This window comes from Protobothrops mucrosquamatus, unplaced genomic scaffold (assembly GCF_001527695.2).
Source record: "Protobothrops mucrosquamatus isolate PMUCROS unplaced genomic scaffold, P.Mucros_1.0 scaffold1134, whole genome shotgun sequence".
Lineage (NCBI taxonomy): Eukaryota > Metazoa > Chordata > Lepidosauria > Squamata > Viperidae > Protobothrops > Protobothrops mucrosquamatus.
Window position 1 is genome coordinate 586,724 of NW_015387352.1, and position 18,458 is coordinate 605,181.

Sequence of the window (18,458 nt, forward strand, 5' to 3'; positions counted from 1 at the left end):
CCCGGGCAGACCATGTGGATGCCCGGGACAAGAAAGGCTGCTCCCAGCCTTGCAATGATTGGCCAGCAAGGCATTGTGCAGGGGGGCTATAAAAGGGGGCCGCACCATTTTAAAACCTGTTCTGTTGGTGTTGCAATAAAGGAGAGCTAATGGAACTCGTTGCTTCGTCTCAATGCCTCTTTTCCTGAAACAGAACAGTGGGGTTAAAAATACAGGATGAAAAATGACTAGATACCCAGAAATGAACTCAGTAAAGGTAATCCAAAGAGGGCAGCTCTATGAAACTTAATTCTGCTTGTGAAGCTGATCTCACCTTGGTTTTTGTATTCCCCTGCCTTTGGTTTATATTTTCCTCCAGTGAAAGAAATGTTTGAGAAAGGAGGGAAGAGAAAAACAATTGCAGAACTTCTGATGGGCTGGCAGAAAAGCATTCAAAACAGAGCTGGGATTTCGATCCCAGGGGAAAATATGTCCTTTGTTGTTGAGAATTCTCAGAAAATCCTCCAAAGGATTTCTAAGAGGATTGGAGAATGTGTGGGCCTTTAGATGTTGCTGAACTACTATTCCCAGAAGCCTCACCTGGTCTGGCCAATGCAATAGGATGGTGGGAATTGAAGTTCTGCAACATTAGAAGGCTGTAACTTCTCGATCATGATTTTCATCATGTCTCCCTCACAAAGCATCTCTTTGGTAGCGCCGATGTCTTTGATTTCAGGAAACTGCAACACAACTTATTTGCCATTGTATTTGTGCCTGCCTTCTGCTCACTGCCCTTCTTTGCCTTTCCCTTCTGTGATGCTTCCCTTACTGATGGTCAGTAGATCGTAAACTAGAAGAAGAACTCATTTTTTGCATTGGTTACTTGATCCAAGTTAAAAAATAATGTCAAGAAAACATACACAAGGTGCAATATTACTAAGGTCTCCCTATTATGAAGAAAATCTACATAAATGGTACTAAATGCTAACACCTGTGATTTCGAGCAACTTCTGAAGTCCTATTATTGGTAGTAATACTATTATTCTTATTATTCCCAGCCAGTTCTGGCACTGTCATCCTGGCAGGTGATACGTGGCACAGGAGCCCTGCTGCTTTTCCTGAATGTTCTGTGTTTACATTCAGCCAGCAGCTGAACCTTTGTGGGCTTTTCATTTTAATTGGCAGCTCAAGCATAACAAATGAAACAAAAGTTATATTTAGAGCCATGAATAAGTCTGCATTATGAGGGAAAGAACATACAGTACAAAAAGCGTGGGGAAATTCATTTTTTTTAAAAAAAATAATAATTCCTGAAGCTTTTTCCTACCTGAATGTTGAATTTCCATTTGAAAACAGATGAGAGTTAAAGCTGGTGTTGTGTGAGGGAGTTCTTGTGGAAGTTGTCTGTAGTATTTATCAGGAATGGACAACACAGTAGCTATCGAACCATACTTTGATTTTTATTTTTTTTAATAACACAGTTCAGTTGAAGGTGCCTTCCTCCAACTGATTCCCTTCAGGTATATGTTTTGAACTCATGCTAAATAGAGGTCATGAGGATTTATTAGCACTAGCACTTAGACTTATATACCGCTTCACAGTGCTTTGCAGCCCTCTCTAAGGGGTTTACAGAGTCAGCATATTGCCCCCCCTCCCCAACAACCTGGATCCTCATCAGGAGCCCCATCAGGATCGAAGGAATCGAACCCCTGGCAGTCTGAGCAGTGAGCAATATTGCATTCTAGCCACTGCACCACCATAACTCCAATAGGAGGTCAACCTATTCTCCAATCTATTCACCTGATGGCAAGGCAAAAAGCAATGGGTGGAAGCTAATTAGAGGGGAGACCCAACCTAGAATTAAGGAGGAATTTCCTGACAGTGAGAGCTATCAGTCAGTGGAACAGCTTGCCTCTCAGAATTGTGGGTGCGTCATCACTGGAGTTTTTCAAGGAAAGATTGGACAACCATTTATCCAGGATGGTGTAAGGCAGGGGTGTCAAGCTCAATTTCATTGAGGGCCGCATCAGCATTGCGGTTGCCCTTGGGGGGGTGGGGGGGTGGCCAGGGGGGGTGCAGCCTATTGGGTGGGGGTGGTTGGAGTGGGTGTGGCCTACTGGGTGGGTATGGCCAGCTCTACATCATTCGCCCCACTGCCTGCCGAAACCCTTCCCCCGGAGCCCATCAAGCCAGATATGTGAAGTAGGCGAGGGCCATTTGCTGGCCACTTCCAGGCGATGGTCCATTTCTTCATTCCTCACAAAGGGTGACACCTCCCCAGCATGTACCCAGGGGGCAGGGCCGATGCGGCAGGGGCTGGTTCCTCGCTGTTTCCAGATGGCCTTGTGGAGCTAAGACTGAATGCGTTTCAGCAAAGATGGTCACCACAAAATTGTACATTGGCTCCCGGGCCAGGGCCAAGGCAGCGGGGGCCGTTCCCTCACTGTTTCCAGAATGGATTCGTGGGCCACATGAAACCACTTCGCGGATCGCATCCGACCCCCGGGCCTTGTGTTTGACATGTCTGGTGTAAGGAGTCTGCCTTGGCACGGGGTTGGAGTAGAAGGCCTCTCATATCCCTTCCAGCCTGTAAGATTCCATAATCTTACCATCCTTGAGGCCTCCAGAGTAACTCAAGGCAGCGAACATACCTAACATTCCTTCCTCCTAGTTTCCCCACAATCATCCTATCACTGAGTTGGGCTGAGAGAGAGACAGTGGTCCAAAGTCACTCAGCTGGCTTTCATGCCTAAAGCAGCTTTAGAACTCATAATTTCCTGCTTTCTAGCCCTTTCTTAACCACTGAACCAAACTGGCTCTCCAGTTTAGGTTAATATTTATAATACAAGAAAAAAAAATGATACAGACGAAAGGAAATAGCAACAAAACATTGAAAAGATTTGGACATGTGTGAGTAACATTTCTAAAGTCAGGTAGAACCTAGCTCTCCCCAATCGTATCTCCCCCAAATGACTGCCCTACTTTATTTCCTCTGATATGCCGCTATCTATATCTTGACTTATTTATTTATTGCCAATATTTCTATATATTTTTATTGTTAATTATTTTTGCAAAAAATCATGCAGATACATACCGTCTATGGATTATTTAAAAAAGAACCTAAGACAAACAAATCACAAAGGAAAACATTCAAGTGTCCTCAATACTCCCCCCACACTTTAATATAGTCCTCTTACATAAAACAGTAATACGGCTTAACCTGAAGCTGATCAGAATGTGTTCCAATATCTCAGGGGCTGCCACAAAGAAGAGGGAGTCAAGCTATTTTCCAAAGCACCTGAAGGCAGGACAAGAAGCAACGGATGGAAACTAGTCAAAGAGAGAAGCAACCTAGAACTAAGGAGAAACTTCCTGACAGTTAGAACAATTAACCAGTGGAACAACCTGCCTCCAGAAGCGGTGAATGCTCCAACACTGGAAGTTTTTAAGAAGAGACTGGACAGCCATTTGTCCGAAATGGTATAGGGTTTCTTGTCAGAGCAGGAGGTTGGACTAGATGACCTCCAAGGTCCCTTCCAACTTTATTATTATTATTATTATTATTATTATTATTATTATTATTATTATTATTATTATTATTATTATTATTATTATTATTATTATTATTATTATTATTATTATTATTATTATTATTATTATACCAAAGAGTCAAACTTCTCAAAGTCAACTTCTCTGCCATGGCAATGTGCTACACATTCTGAAATTAGAGGTCAAGTGCCATTGCTTTATCTTTCTGGTCTTTAGCTATAGATACAGGTAGTCCTCGGCTTATAACCATTCATTTAGTGACCGTTCAAGATTACAACTCAAAAAAGTGACATGACCATTTTTCATACTTATGACCCTTGCAGCATCTCTGTTGCCACATGATCAGAATTTGGGTGCTTGGCAACCGGCACTTATTTATGACAGTTGCAGCCTCCCCTGGGTCATGTGATCCACCTTTTGCAACCTTCTGACGAGCAAAGTCAATGCGGAAGCCAGATTCACTTAACAACCGTGTTAATTTAACAACTGATGTGATTCACTTAACAACTTGGCAAGAAAGGTCGTAAAATGGGTCAAAGCGCACTTAACACCTGTCTCGCTTAGCAATGGCTATTTTAGGCTCAGTTGTAGTTGTATGTTGAGGACTGCCTCTATTCTAATGGAGTCATAAAAAAATACCACCAAACCTTTAGAATAAATACCTGGAAGGCCCTGGAAATATATTTAGTAATAATAGTTATGATCATACATTAATTTTACCAATATTCTGGAACATATGAGATCAGAAGGCATAAGGGGCAACTATGCAACAGTTGCCATTATGTGCCCTTCTCTTTGCAGCCATTCAAACACAAAAGAGAATTTTCCTTGTTTCTGCTTGGTAATTTGTAGAGAGTCATATACTAACAATGAAACAATTTAAGTAAGTTTTCTTTATTTTGGCTGAAGAAGACACCTCCACTGACTTTTAATTCTACTTTGGTCATCATTATTCTCCAGCTGAACATGCCTTTCTTGCCCCTAGACCTGATATGTTTGCTCTATTACAATTTTATATCATGTAGAAATAAAGCCTTCAGATTTTTTTTGTCTTTTTACGACCCTGTAATCCCCTTTATACAGGGTAGAGTCAAGGCGATTGAATGGAACTGAGTGCTTACTGGCTGGATGCCCTTCCTGACGCCTACATGGAGTTCGCAGCAAATATTTTCTTTTTGCACCCAGAGAGAGAAACATCTGTTGCTACCTAGGATTGAACTCTCAATCTTCTGAGTGGGAGGCAAGAGTCTTGACCACTAGGCCACCACGCTGCTCATTATAAGGCCTTCAGATGATTCTGGAAAATTCAAAATCAATCATTCAAAATTTGTCAAGTATTTATTGGCTTAGACTTTTATTTCTGAATTACAAAGGAAAGATGTGAACAGACATATTTTGGAGTAATTATCTTATTAGTTGTCAATGCCAAATTAATAGGGTTGTCAAAAAAATAGAAATCTTTCAATCTAAGTGATTGAAATCACATAATTGCATTTTAGTACAGTTTTGCCGAAAGCTAGCATTCACTTCTGTTTTGTGGCAAAACCAGCCCAAAGCAAACCATTGGCTTGCTTAATCATCACAGCATTCATTTAACAACCGCTACAGAAAAGCTCATAAAAGCTAATCAGTCAAATGAGTATCATGACTTACATCCTTGAAGGGCAGCCTCCATTATGGCCATAAGTCAAGGACTCCCATTATGTTGCTATTTTGAATTTTCTGTGGAATTGTTGGCACTTGGACTGGAAAAATGTTGTGTATTGGAGCTTGTCTCCTCTGTTTTAAAAAAAAAGAGAACTAGTGCTTGGTTATCCTGTTAAACTTTAGTTTTTTGTTTAGACTAGGATACTGGAACCATTTTAAATGAGGTTTTAGTTACTTACAACTCAATGGGCTCTTAGTTGCTTACCACTAAGTTGCTTACAACTAAGAGTTGAGATGTGGAATATTGAGTTTTACATATGTTAATTAATGCTATTCTTTTATAGCTGTGTTTGAACTTTTTGCTGATAACTGGATTAGAAAAGTCATTACTTTTTGATTAAGTATTAAGGGAAGAAGAATTTTACATTAGTTAATTAAGAGGAGGTGAAAAGATTAAAAAAATGTTTATACTTGAGATTAGGGTGAGAAATTGCTTTCTTGGGGGGCTTCTTTCTTTTTTGCTCTCTTGCACTCCTTTTTTTCTTTTTGGCTTGCATTATATTTTGTTCTTGTAACTAAAACTTTTAATAAAATTACGTTTAAGTCAACATGTATAATTTCAATACAGCAAAAATGCATGAAAAATTTAATTTTTAGAATGATATCGTCCTGACCTTGTAAATGTATCCCAGGGATTTCTTAGCAGTAAGTTAAAATTAAGTAGATAGAGGGAAGAGTTTCATCTTTCACTAACCGTTTAATAACAGTTAATTTACACTTTTCAGAAGACCCCATTTTTTTGTGAGGATTTGCCAGTGAATGTGAGGACCTTGTATCTTTTCTCTCTTTAATTGACAAATGAATGTGACAACTTTGTAATGGCTTCCTAACTTTTCTCCATAAGGCAATTAGTCTTCCTAAGAAAGAAAATGAAAACTATTCTCATAGGTCACAGTTCCAACTTCCAACAAGACATCTGCAGAAGGAAGTTCTGGTCCAGCTTCCTTACTTTAGAAATGGTCCTGAGACCAGTTAACATGTCCTGATAAGAGAAGAATAAAGCCTCTCTTCTGGTTCTCCATCCATCCCTTTCTCCCTTCTCCAGTGGGTTTATAGACCTGGAGTTTATTAAAAACAATTAATGCAGTTGGAACAGTGATCCCTACTTTAAACTACAACAAAAACTCTTCTGGGGCCAATGGAAGGGAAGATTATTAAAGTGCTGCCTTTCCAGGAATTCTGAAGCTCTATTACTTCTCTTCTAACATTTCTTTTTCTAATGCTCCTGAGAAAAGTGATCTCCTATCCCATTTCTCCCAAGGGCATCAAAGACCCTTTTTATAACCAGCATGAAATATATACGTGCATTCTAGCCATTCCAAATAGCTGCTACTGCTGCTATTTGCTTTTTAAAAAACAACAAGCAAATCCAATGTGAAGCTTAAAAAGTAAAATTGTGCTGCAACCAATTTCAAAAACTATAGTAAGGAATCATGGATTACATTAATATTATTATTGGCCAGATGTTTAGACTGGATTTGGCATTTTTGTCCACCTATCTAGTCTTTCTCAAGGACCTTGGATAGGCAGATATTGTTGTTTAATAATATTAAAGGTATTATTGTTACAGATTACTATTATATCATTAATACAATAGTAATAATACAATATCTTTAACACCATCAAGCAACGGCATCTTAAATATTTTTCTGTTTTCTGAAACATGCAGACCCGCTAGTGTAACGAGTGGGGAAAATAATAAACATAGCACTGGTGTCCCAAAGGTGTTTTTTTCCAAAGGCAAATGGACTTTCTGTTTTAATAATAATAATAATAATAATAATAATAATAATAATAATAATAATAATAATGATGATGATGATGATGATGATGATGATGATGATGATGATGATGATGATGATGATGATGATGATGATGATGATGATAAAGTTGGAAAGGACCTTAGAGGTCATCTAGTCCAACCCCCTGCTCAGGCAGGAAACCCTATACCATTTCGGACAAATGGCTATCCAGTCTCTTCTTAAAAACTTTCAGTGTTGGAGCATTCACCGCTTCTGGAGGCAGGTTGTTCCACTGGTTAATTGTTCTAACTGTCAGGAAGTTTCTCCTTAGTTCTAGGTTGTTTCTCTCCTTGATTAGTTTCCATCCTTTGCTTCTTGTCCTGCCTTCAGGGCCTTTGGAGAATAGCTTGACTCCCTCTTCTTTGTGGCAGCCCCTGAGATATTGGAACACTGCTATCATGTCCCCCCTCATCCTTCTCTTCGTTAAACTAGACATACCTAATTCCAGCAACCGTTCCTTATATGCTTTAGCCTCCAGTCCCCTAATCATCTTTGTTGCTCTTCTCTGTTGTTTGATTATCTTTTCCAGAATCTTCCCAGGTATTGAGGTCAGGCTGATAGGTCTGTCATTTCCTGGGTCCATTTTTCCCCCCTTTTTTGAAGAAGACTTTTGCTTGAAGATTTTTTGCTTCTCATCCAAGAAGCTTCTTCAGTTCTGATGATGAGAATGGATGAGAAGCAAAACATCTTCAAGCAAAACAATGACAGCCCAGTTGCCTTTGGAAAAAAAGCATTTTTGGGGCAACCATGATCTTGATGACTGAGAATCTCCATAGACACATAGCGCTGGTGTCCATGGAGGATGAAAAAACTCACAATGGTCACTTCAACGGGACAATGAAAGCCCTGCTCCTTTTTTACATGGATCATACAATCAACTTGACACTTTTTTTCTCTCTCTCCTCCAGAGATTCTCGAAATATACGTCGATTCTAGAGTTTTTGACAACTATTTTTCAAGTTTGGACGTGATGAACGAGTAGATGGGATCCATCTTCCTCTTACCCATTTCCACAGTACCTCCTTTCCAGGTTTCCCATCATTGGAGTAAGCCAGCTGCAGAACTTGGCAAAGGAGAGAGGTGGTCTGCTTTTTTCCAACCTTTTCCCTGTGCTTCAGAGAAGGAAATCTGGGAAAACTTATGTTCCATGGATATTTTCCCAAAGACCAAGAGTGTGTGGCCTAATTCTACATTTAAATGCATTGCACAAGAAACCCTGGGACTGAGCTGCTATCTTCAGTCTGATTTAAAGATATGCTGATTAATGCTAAGCAGGATCCTCTCTTTTAAATAGGAGGCTGTTTCGGTTTTTTTAAAATCTCATTATAACTTGCTCTAGTTTATTTGCTAACAATAATAAATAAGCCATGGAGGAGAAACAGCCGGAAATTTGTTACTGCAATGAGACTGTCCAGATTTAATAAACTTGAAGCCACAATTTTAAATTATGACTATCCCTACTCCCCATCTTTTAAACTGATGATCAAAATCAGAGAAGTAGAACTGTGTGATTTGTATTTTATTGAGAATATTGCAAGAAGAAATCTGCTCTTTAAGACATAGGACACTTTAATTGGAACGCATGTTGCTGTAACCCCTTGCTATTTTTATTTGTTCTTTCTTTTTAATATATTTATTAGATATTTTATACAGAATATATAAACGGAGAGAAAAAGAACAAAAGAAAGGGATGAGAAAGCATGATATAGACAAGTAAACAAGGGATTTACAAATGTCATGAAGAGTATAATAATTCATGGAGCGACTGTTCAAAGTTACAACAAAATTGAAAAAAGTGATCCATCACAAGATCCTCACTTGATACACCCACACCTGAAGCCCAGACAAACACTGACACTGACACCCCTAAACTCAGCAGAAGATGTTACCTAGCCTAGTAATGAAATGTTTGGAAACCAACTCACAAGCTCAGAGAATGATCCTTCACCCTCATCCTATACCCAAGCTATAGATATTCACCACTTTTGCAGAACTAGTATTTTCAGCTTCCTCCTTGTGTTGTGGTATCATTTTAGGCACTTGAATAGGGCTATGGTAGACATAAACTATAGCCTAGCATACACTTAAGTGGGTGCTGTTTGTTTCTCTAATTAGAGAACTATAGCTTCTGCACTATCCTGTCCTTACTCTGCCTATTTAGATAGATTTAGCTAATTTGGGCAACTGGTGTTGCTAAGCAACTGAAATACTCTTCTTTCTACAACCCCCCCCCCAAAACCCCACTATTTAGGAAACAGATGTTAAAATCCCTTGTCTCTTTTCCTCCCCCACAAAATCATGAAAAAAATCCTGATTTAAGAAACCCATTTATTTTCCTAGAAAATTAGAATTCTAAATTGTGTGGCAGTTTTTCCACCGATGGAGGAGGTCTCTACAGGGTTCAGTCACCCACTACTTCCCTACTTCCCTGATGCAAGGAAGGTAGATGTAGTAAGCTGATTTGCCCTTCTTCAAGTTTATGAGTACAGTGCCCCTGCCCTTATTCATGGCTAAAGAGGCATGGCTAGAAGACATCCCTCCAACTGAAGGGAAATGATATGCAGAAGTCAAGTATAGACCTGTACAGGCCAAATGAGTCATAGGGTTTGGTTAATAAAGATATACTCTTTTTGACATGCTGTAGCAGGACAGTTTTCCATCTCTTGTGAGCCTAATCAACTCATTATAGCCAAGGTGAATGATGCGTTGGTCTATTTTTAGGGTTGTTTTTTTTTCCTGGAAGACTCTGCCAGCTAAATGGCAGCATGCCTGTTGCCTTGGCTGTTCTTGAAAAAGTCAGCAAGCTGAGTTTTGGATGGGAGACTACAGAAAATGCGAAAGCTGTAAATTAGGCCGGGAAATCAAATACAACATCCAGAACAGCAAACTACTTGGTCTTGTTGCCAAGGAAATTATATAGATGTGCCCATGAAATCCTCAGCAGTGGAACTCAATTCACAATAGACTTTATCTTTACTTTTTTGTAAATGCGTATGTTCTTTCTTTTTTTTTTCTTTTTTGCATTGTCATACCCGCCTGTTTATTTTCTTATTTGTTTTGTGGTGAGCATTTCAACAGGGTCAATTTACAAAATAGCATCTCTACTAATGGTATATACAGCCACAAGGACTGTGTGTGATAAATGCAATCCCAGTGCCCAAACCTCAGCAGTGTAACAGATGCTTGTTTGGATTCCTATCCTGAGCATATTTGCTGGAACTGCCTTGAATCCTCAAGTTTTCTCATGTTGTAAGGGAAGCCGAAATCTGCAAAATGGCATGTACAACGTCATGATTCAAGCTCTATCCCTTTTGAATATACCTTGACCCATCATTGAATCAAAGCATTGCACTTGCCTTCTTCCATATTTTGATCATTTTCTTCAGATGCTCCTGAAATTGAGAATAAGTAACATACAGGTAGTGGCACTGATGGAATGGGGCATTGAGAATCTAATTTAATGAAAAATGAGATGCATAACTATTTGGGAAGAGGGGTGACCCAAAAAGGAAATCCTCCATCTTTTCCATATCCAGTATTTCCTGTATATTTCCCCCCCCCTCTGAGTTAAGTCATACTTTCTTCTGTTGTTAAATTCCATCTTAAAATCTCTCTCCTCTGTCTCGTGTTATGTTGTCTATTTTTTCTGCTCACTCTATTTTTATTTTCTGGGAATTTTTGTATTGTAAGATTAAATTGGAGATATGTCCATTTATATTTCCAAAATTATTTTTGATTTCCTCGTGGTTTGAGATCATTATTGTTTGAATTAGTTGCAACATAGCATAGATCTCCTTCTAGAAAGTATTTCTTTTTTCTTGGTCCATTCTTTCTGCAAAAGTCAGGGTTTTCCTTTCTAAGATCACAAAAATAAGTTTGAGGACAGGAAATCCTTCAGACCTGCCTTCTCATGCTCTATCTTAATCTCCTTGGAATCCTCTGCTATTCCCTTTTTCAGTTCTTTCATATCTTTTGTGACCTTTACTGGCACCCTATGCAGTAAAACTGATGGAACTCCAAGCTATGTAGCAAGCCATTCCTGCCCTTTCAATTCTCAACCATCTGGAACTTCCTCAATAGTCTGGCTGTGTGCGTGTAGTGAAGCTTTTGCCATCGAAAAGAATATTCCAGCCCCTAGGGGAAAAAAACAAAAACAAATTATTATTGTAAATACTGTTTTCCAAATGAAAAAACCATCTGTTTAAAGCCATTGTAAAAAGCTGCCACATAGTTGTCATTAATGGTAGATGGCCTTCACATAAGAACGCTGGATTTTAAAATTATTAGTTTTAAATACGACAATGGCAAGGGTGCATGGTTCTGACTTCATTTCATAGCTAATAATGTTTGCTGTGAAGCAAAACATAATGCTGATAAACTAGTGATTTTATACTACTAACAAATGTGTCTTTCCAATATATTGGCTTTAATCTAAGCACATACTGAATTTAATAACCAATACTCTAAGTGGCTATCTGCAATGCAGATCACAAAGCATTTTCAGCGCAAAGCTGAAAATGTTCCTCTTTTCTTGCTAGGAGCTTTGGTATATTTCTCTAAATTCTCAACCATAGCAAAAAAATTATTCCAGGAAATGTCTGCCTGTCTGCTTGTCTGTCTGTCTATAAACAATGTCAAGACAGTGTTGGTTTCCTTTGGACACATTTTAGATGTCTTCCTCCAGCTTGGTAAAAGAGAATTCAATCCTCAAAACAGTCTTAAATCCTTAAAACATTGCCTCGGCTTGATTTTTGACTGTACTCTGTTCCGCAGGTCAGTGATTTCCCATTATTACATCGTATTGCCATAGCAAGTACAGGTCTAACCCACAAAAATTGGCAAGAGAACAAAGCTGTCAATAAAAGATGCTAGGACAGGGGTCTTCAAACTTGGCCCTTTTATGACTTGTGGGCTTCAACTCCCAGAATTCCTCAGCCAGCATGCCTGGCTGAGGAATTCTGGGAGGTGAAGTCCACAAGTCATAAAAGGGCCAAGTTTGAAGACCCCTGTGCTAGGATACCAAGAGCTGAAGTTATTGGTGCAAAAAGGATGACCCCTGAGTTGTGAATAAAGGCAGGACAGCTCTAGTATTCAATTCGTAGTTTATTCAGCTCTTTCTTGTTTTGCATTTCTTAACATGGTAAGCCATCTCAGAATTTTTCAGTGGAAAATTATGAACAAGAAAGAGTCCAAACTAGTATAGAAAAAGTGCGTATAAAAAAATAATATACACAGAAATGAGTATTTCTCTGGGGGAAAAAAATACCCATATCACAGAATTAAGCATAAGACGTGTTTATAAGACATTTCTATTTTAGGCTAACTTCAGAATAGAAGAGACTATTTGTAGCTCAGGGTTGAACTGTGGAACTCTTGGTACTCTCTGAGCTTGGTGGTTTTCTTGCAGACATTTTATTACCCAGCTAGGTAACATTTTCAGTGGTAGTGAGGGTGAGCTTTGCTCCCTGTTCATATAAATAGCTTGCCCTGCCAAAGATGGGGGTGTGACTTTTTCCTTGGTAGTTCCTTGATTAGGTCACTATTTTATGCTTGATTGTTTGTTTGTTTGTTTGTTTGTTTGTTTGTTTGCTTGTTTGTTTGTTCCCTTGGTAGTTCCTTGATTAGGGTATGTAATATGAACGTTGTGTTTGTTCAATGAGTTTGCACAACATACCATTCACATTACACACCATTTAATAGAGATTTTTTAAAAAGCTAAGAAGGAAACAAAAAGATCAGAACATATCCTTTCTGACAGCCAACAGCCAGCTAAACAAGGTTTAACACTAGGCAAATAAAGCAGGGATTAACCCCACTCTCACCACAACTGATAATGTTGCCTAGCCAGGTAATGAAATGTCTCTAAGAAAACAAGCTCAGAGAGCACCAAGGACGCCATGACCTGTGAACAAAAATTTTAGTATATTTTTGTAAGTATTTTTTAATATAAACCAATGTCATTAAAAGAGCTTGTGCTATTAAACATTTGAATCTAAGAGAAGTGAGATGGAGAGATTTTAACATTTCCTACTTGCAACATCTGTTGATGTGCCACAAGCCCCACGTAAATTGATGTACCACATGAGTAATCAAAAGATCTCAATGTTCACATTGGAAGCAGCAGAAATAGAAAAACGGCCCAGCTACAATTTGCGGACAGTATTAATTTTCCATAAGTGACTCCCTGAAAAACTTTGCCTGATTCACAAAACAGTGACTTCAGGTTTCTACTTCTTAGATTGCCTTTCCCAAAATGGTTGATCTTATATTCTGGATACAACTCCTAACTTACCTGTTGTGAGCAAGGCCAGCTAGCGTTAGAGAAAGCTATTATCTAAAACACCAGGAGAGCACATTGGAAAAGCTGTTCCAGAAATAAAATGGTTCTCTGGAAGAAACATTTGAACAAAATAGGAGGTTATGCCTTCTTTCACCCACCGTTAGGAAGATCGGTAATGAAACAAATGTGAAGCTTCAATCTGAAAGTTTAAGAAAAACAAGTGAAAACCAAAGATAAACAGGGACAGTACAAAAGCATGCAAGAACAACAAAGGAAAATATCCCAAAATAACAATAAAAAAATAAAGCAAAAAGAAAGTATGAAAGCATGAAAGTGCAGCTGAATAGTAAAATGCAAAAATATATAGTAGCTAATAAACAGATATAGCTAGATTTTAGAAGTTAAAAAATTGAATAGTCTTATTCATGACATAGCTAAAATGAATAAAACAATATTTGATGTATTCATTGGTTTATTTTTATATGTAAAATGTGTATGCCACCCATCTCACAAAGTTGCAGAGACTCTATATCAGGGGTGTCAAACTCGCAACATCACATGACATGTCATGATGTATCGCAACTTTTTTTCCATTGCCGGCAATGGGGTGGGCGCGGTTTCGGCCTGGCGCATCCGGCCCATGGGCCAGCAGTTTGACACCCCTGCTCTATATAATAGTAGAAGAGTTTAAACTAATTAGTAATTTGCCAGATCTGAAGTAGTTTCTCTCTCTCTCTCTCTCTCTCTCTCTCTCTCTCTCTCTCTCTCTCTCTCTCTCTCTCACACACACACACACACACACACACACACTTTCTCTCTCTCTCTTGTCAGTTGGGACTGTTATTGACTGGCCAGTTCTCTGGCATATGACAGGCACAATCATTTTGATGAATGGATAAGTCAATACCAGAGCCCAACAGTAAGGATTAATCTTTATCAGTTCATCTGAAATCAAGTTTTCTTCTGTTGCCCAACCATTTTTCAACTGAAGAATAAGCTTGTGAATCTTGTCAGGAGCCAGTGGGGGCTGGCCTGGCCTATGGTTTCAAGACAACTCAAAAGAGTTTTTTTTTCCCTCATGATTTGTTGCTAAATTAGGCTGAGCCCGTAAAGTTCAAGAGGAATCAGTCTAACTAACTCAGCTGATTTGTTTGAGAATTATATTAAACACAAAAATGCTGACCATTTCTCAGTCTTGACCATTTTAGCAAGTTTTGACCAGTTGTTTGATTGGATTGCCTGTTTATTTTAACACTTTAGAAGAGGTTTTTTCAGTTCAAATACCAATTCCCTCAAGAAAACAGTACTGTTAACTCCAGAAACCCTGTAAGATTTAGTTAATTTAACTTTAGCTGTATCACATAAGAACCGGAAGAAACTCCTTTCTAAGGTTCTTCATTAAGGATTTAACAATTAGATTCTCCTGACTCCAAGTGAATAGAATAGAGCTGGAAGGGACCTTGGAAATCTTCTAGTCCAGCCCCCCGCTCAAGCAGGAGAACCTATAACATTTCAGACAAGTGACTGTCTAGTCTCTTCTTAAAAATCTCCAGTGATGGAGCGCCCACAATTTCTGAAGGCAAGCTGTTCCACTGGTTTATTGTCCTCACTATTAGGAAGTTTGGTTAGGAAGTGGATATTTGATGGATGGAATGGAATGGAATGGAATGGAGTGGAGTGGAGTGGAGTGGAGTGGAGTGGAATGGAATGGAATGGAATGGAATAGAATAGAATAGAATAGAATAGAATAGAATAGAATAGAATATAGAATATAGAATATAGAATCCTTTATTGGTCAAATGTGATTGGACACACAAAGAATTTGTCTCCAGTGCATAAGCTCTCAGTGTACATGCAAACAACAAAGTGATATAATCATAAGATACCAATAGGAGAAGGTAGTAGAAAAGATGACAAAGATAATAGTAATACAGCCATACTACATGGGTAAATATCCTTACACAGAAGACAATTCTGTAGTAATTAGGTGTTCAGCAGAGTGATGGTATGAGGAAAAAAACTGTCTTTGTGTCTAGTTGTTTTGGCATGCAATGTCCTATAGCGGCATCCTGAGGGAAGGAGTTGAAACAGTTTATGTCCAGGATGTAAGGGGTCTGTAGATATTTTCTCAGCCCTATTTCTGACCCATGCAGAATGCAGGTCCTCAATGGAAGGCAAGCTGGTTTCAATGGTGGTTGCAACGATGGAGAAAATGGAATGCTTCTTGGGGATTTAGATTGTTTAATGAAGCTTGGTTCTAGTGAGAAAGCAGAACAACTGTAGCATAGTTGCCTCAAGTATTCTAAATGATTTAATTTGAAAGTCCTTAAAAGTTAGAGCTTGAAATAGAGAAGCATTAGTTGAACATGTTTCCAATGAGCTGTCAGTTAATTGTGTGGTTAACAGCAAATGATCACTGTCAGGCTGGATATGAATTTTAAAAGAGCTAACATTAATTAGATTTAAGGATACTATGATGTAATTGATGGTCCCAATGCCAAGACTACCCCCTGACTGTATATTCTCTGTTCAGGTCCCCCTTGACAGATCCATTTTAAATAAAAGGATCGTATTTAAAAATGTTTGCATCAGTTGCCAACCCTGAGGGCTTGAACAGACAACACAGTCTTAACTCAGTAAGGAGAAAGCTTGCAAGGATACTTTTCTGTTCCACTTCACAATTGGTCTTTTCTGATTTTCATGAGATAAGCCCTGCTATGTGGCTTCTCTGCTGTATGCTTTCATTCTATCTAAGTCACCTTTTAGAGACTGCCCAAACTGCAACCCAAAACCCACTTATGCATCGTCGGGTGCTGGGTGGGTGTGGCCCATTGGGTGTGTGCGGCCCATTGGGTGGGCGTGGCTGCGGTGGTAACTGGGTGGGACTAAAAAGTTCAATCAATCAATTCCAACTTTGCAAGATTTTTTTTCCCTGCGAGAAATTGAAATTGACTGATTGATTGAACCTTTTTTTTTTTTTTGCACACGGCGGCGGAGGCCTAAAGCGAAAAGGTTTTATAAAACCCAGCTGAAGGCCTAGGACTGGGGCGATGGCGCGTGTGCCCACAGAGAGGGCTCTGAGTCCCGCCTCTGGCACCCGTGCCATAGGTTCGCCACCACTGATCTAAGCAATGCCTGGGCTTCTCCCGGTCAAAGGGGAAATTGCCAGTATGTCCTCTTACTTCTGGCCTCTGATCACTGCCTCCCACAACCATTTGAGCATCTCTGAGCCTGAGGAGAAGCCAGGCCCTTCTAGGCAGACCAAATACCTGGAAGTCAAACCTTCTAGGTCAGGCATGTCAAACTCACGACATCACGTGACGTTGCGTGACGTATTGGGGCTTTTCCCCATTGCAGGCAATGGGGTGGGTGCGGTTTCGGCATGACGCATCCGGCCCTCAGGCCAGCAGTTTGACATGCCTGTTCTAGGTAAAACAGACCTGGAAGTCAGCCTTTCTAGGTAAAACAGTCCTAGATACCGAAGTTATGAATATTAAATCTACTTTTATTAGAGGGTTTTAGTAACATAAATTTACAAATCTGAATGTGTCACCTTCTCCTCCTTGCCTTTATCTGAAAAAGAACTAAGGAAGTCAGGTCTGAAATGATTTTTCAAATTCTGTTCCTGCTGTGGGCTGTTGAATGTTGCTTTAGCTATCACTCTTTCTCAAGGTTATTCTCACAGGCCTTTATAGGAATGGGGCATATCCACATAAAGCCTAACCCTGGTATAATTTGTAAAATAGGTTATTTCTGATAAGTGGTGCTGTGAGGCAATGGCTTGCCAATTTCTCATCTACTTATACAACTGGTATACCAACATTTAGGGCAGATTGGAGAAGACCAGTGAACTAATGGATTTTCTCCCTTCCCTATTGTGGAACAGTGAAACACTGGACCTTTTTAAAGAGAAAAAAATAGAGAAAACTGACAAGAGTCCTGCCAGTTTCTCCTTTAGCACAAGTGACAGGGAAAACAGTTAACATTGATCTTTATTTTATTTTATTTTTCTTTTAACCAGTCCTCTACTGGATGGAAAAAATATCAAACAGAAAGGGAATTTAATAAAGAACGCTTCCTAGAAAAGGTCTATGAATGGAAAGTGCACATCCTTCAAGATGTCCTCTCAGTGATTGGTGCTTGCTTTCTAGTCACAGGTGTGAGGGATAAAGAATCAGAGAAACCATCAATCAAGAGTCATGGTAACCAGAATCTGGAGAAAATATTTATTCATTTAATAAATATTTATGGCTTTCCATCCCATATACACAACTCTGGGCAGTTGACAATTAAAAAGAAAATAAAAACAGATAAAGCAACATTTTTTTTAAAAAAAAAATCCATTATTAGTCTAAAATAGCCATTGAAAACATTCATAATGTCCCACATTTAAATTAAGCATAAAATGAGCTCACCCATACTGCCAGAATCCCAGGCTTGATGGCCAAGCTAGGGTTTCAGTCTAATGGCCAAGTCTAATATTTGGGGGGAAATGATGTCCTGGAGAGCAGGTGCCACAGCAGAAAAGGCTCTCAAAGCCACCATGGCTGCCACCAGTCCACCAAATCAAAGAGGTTGGGGACCCCTACTCTAGATGATAAGACTTGGAGCATGTCTCTCCTTCCAGATCTAAAAGACATCAGTGGGGAGAGACAATCCCATAAGTAATGGGAGTAAGCAAAGTAAGTAAAGTAAGGTCTGGAATCATGCCAAAACTGAAGAATGGGCTGAAATCCCAGCAGCAACTCCTTAAACCAGGTTCCTTTTGCAGTTCTGCAAGGAACAGTCCTAATTTTTATTTTAACTAGCCCTGTTTGACAGTGATATCTGGGGGATTCAACACTCCTGCTGTTGCTGCTGGAATGACAATGGCTACTGTAGGCACTTTCCCTTTGAACATAAATGTCTTCCCTCACAGAGTCTTCATATATACAGCTGTATGTGTGCGGGTTCCATGCCTTGATCCATAGAGTTCACATGGAAGCCAAAGTGGTGTTTACTGCAGGTGTTATAGGTTTACAGGTTTATATAAAGTAAACTTTTAAATATAGGTTTGAAGCACCATTTCAGTAATGGCACTCAGACTGAGTGATATTCTGGAATTCGAAAGCTCACCCAGAACTTCATGCAATTTTGGCATT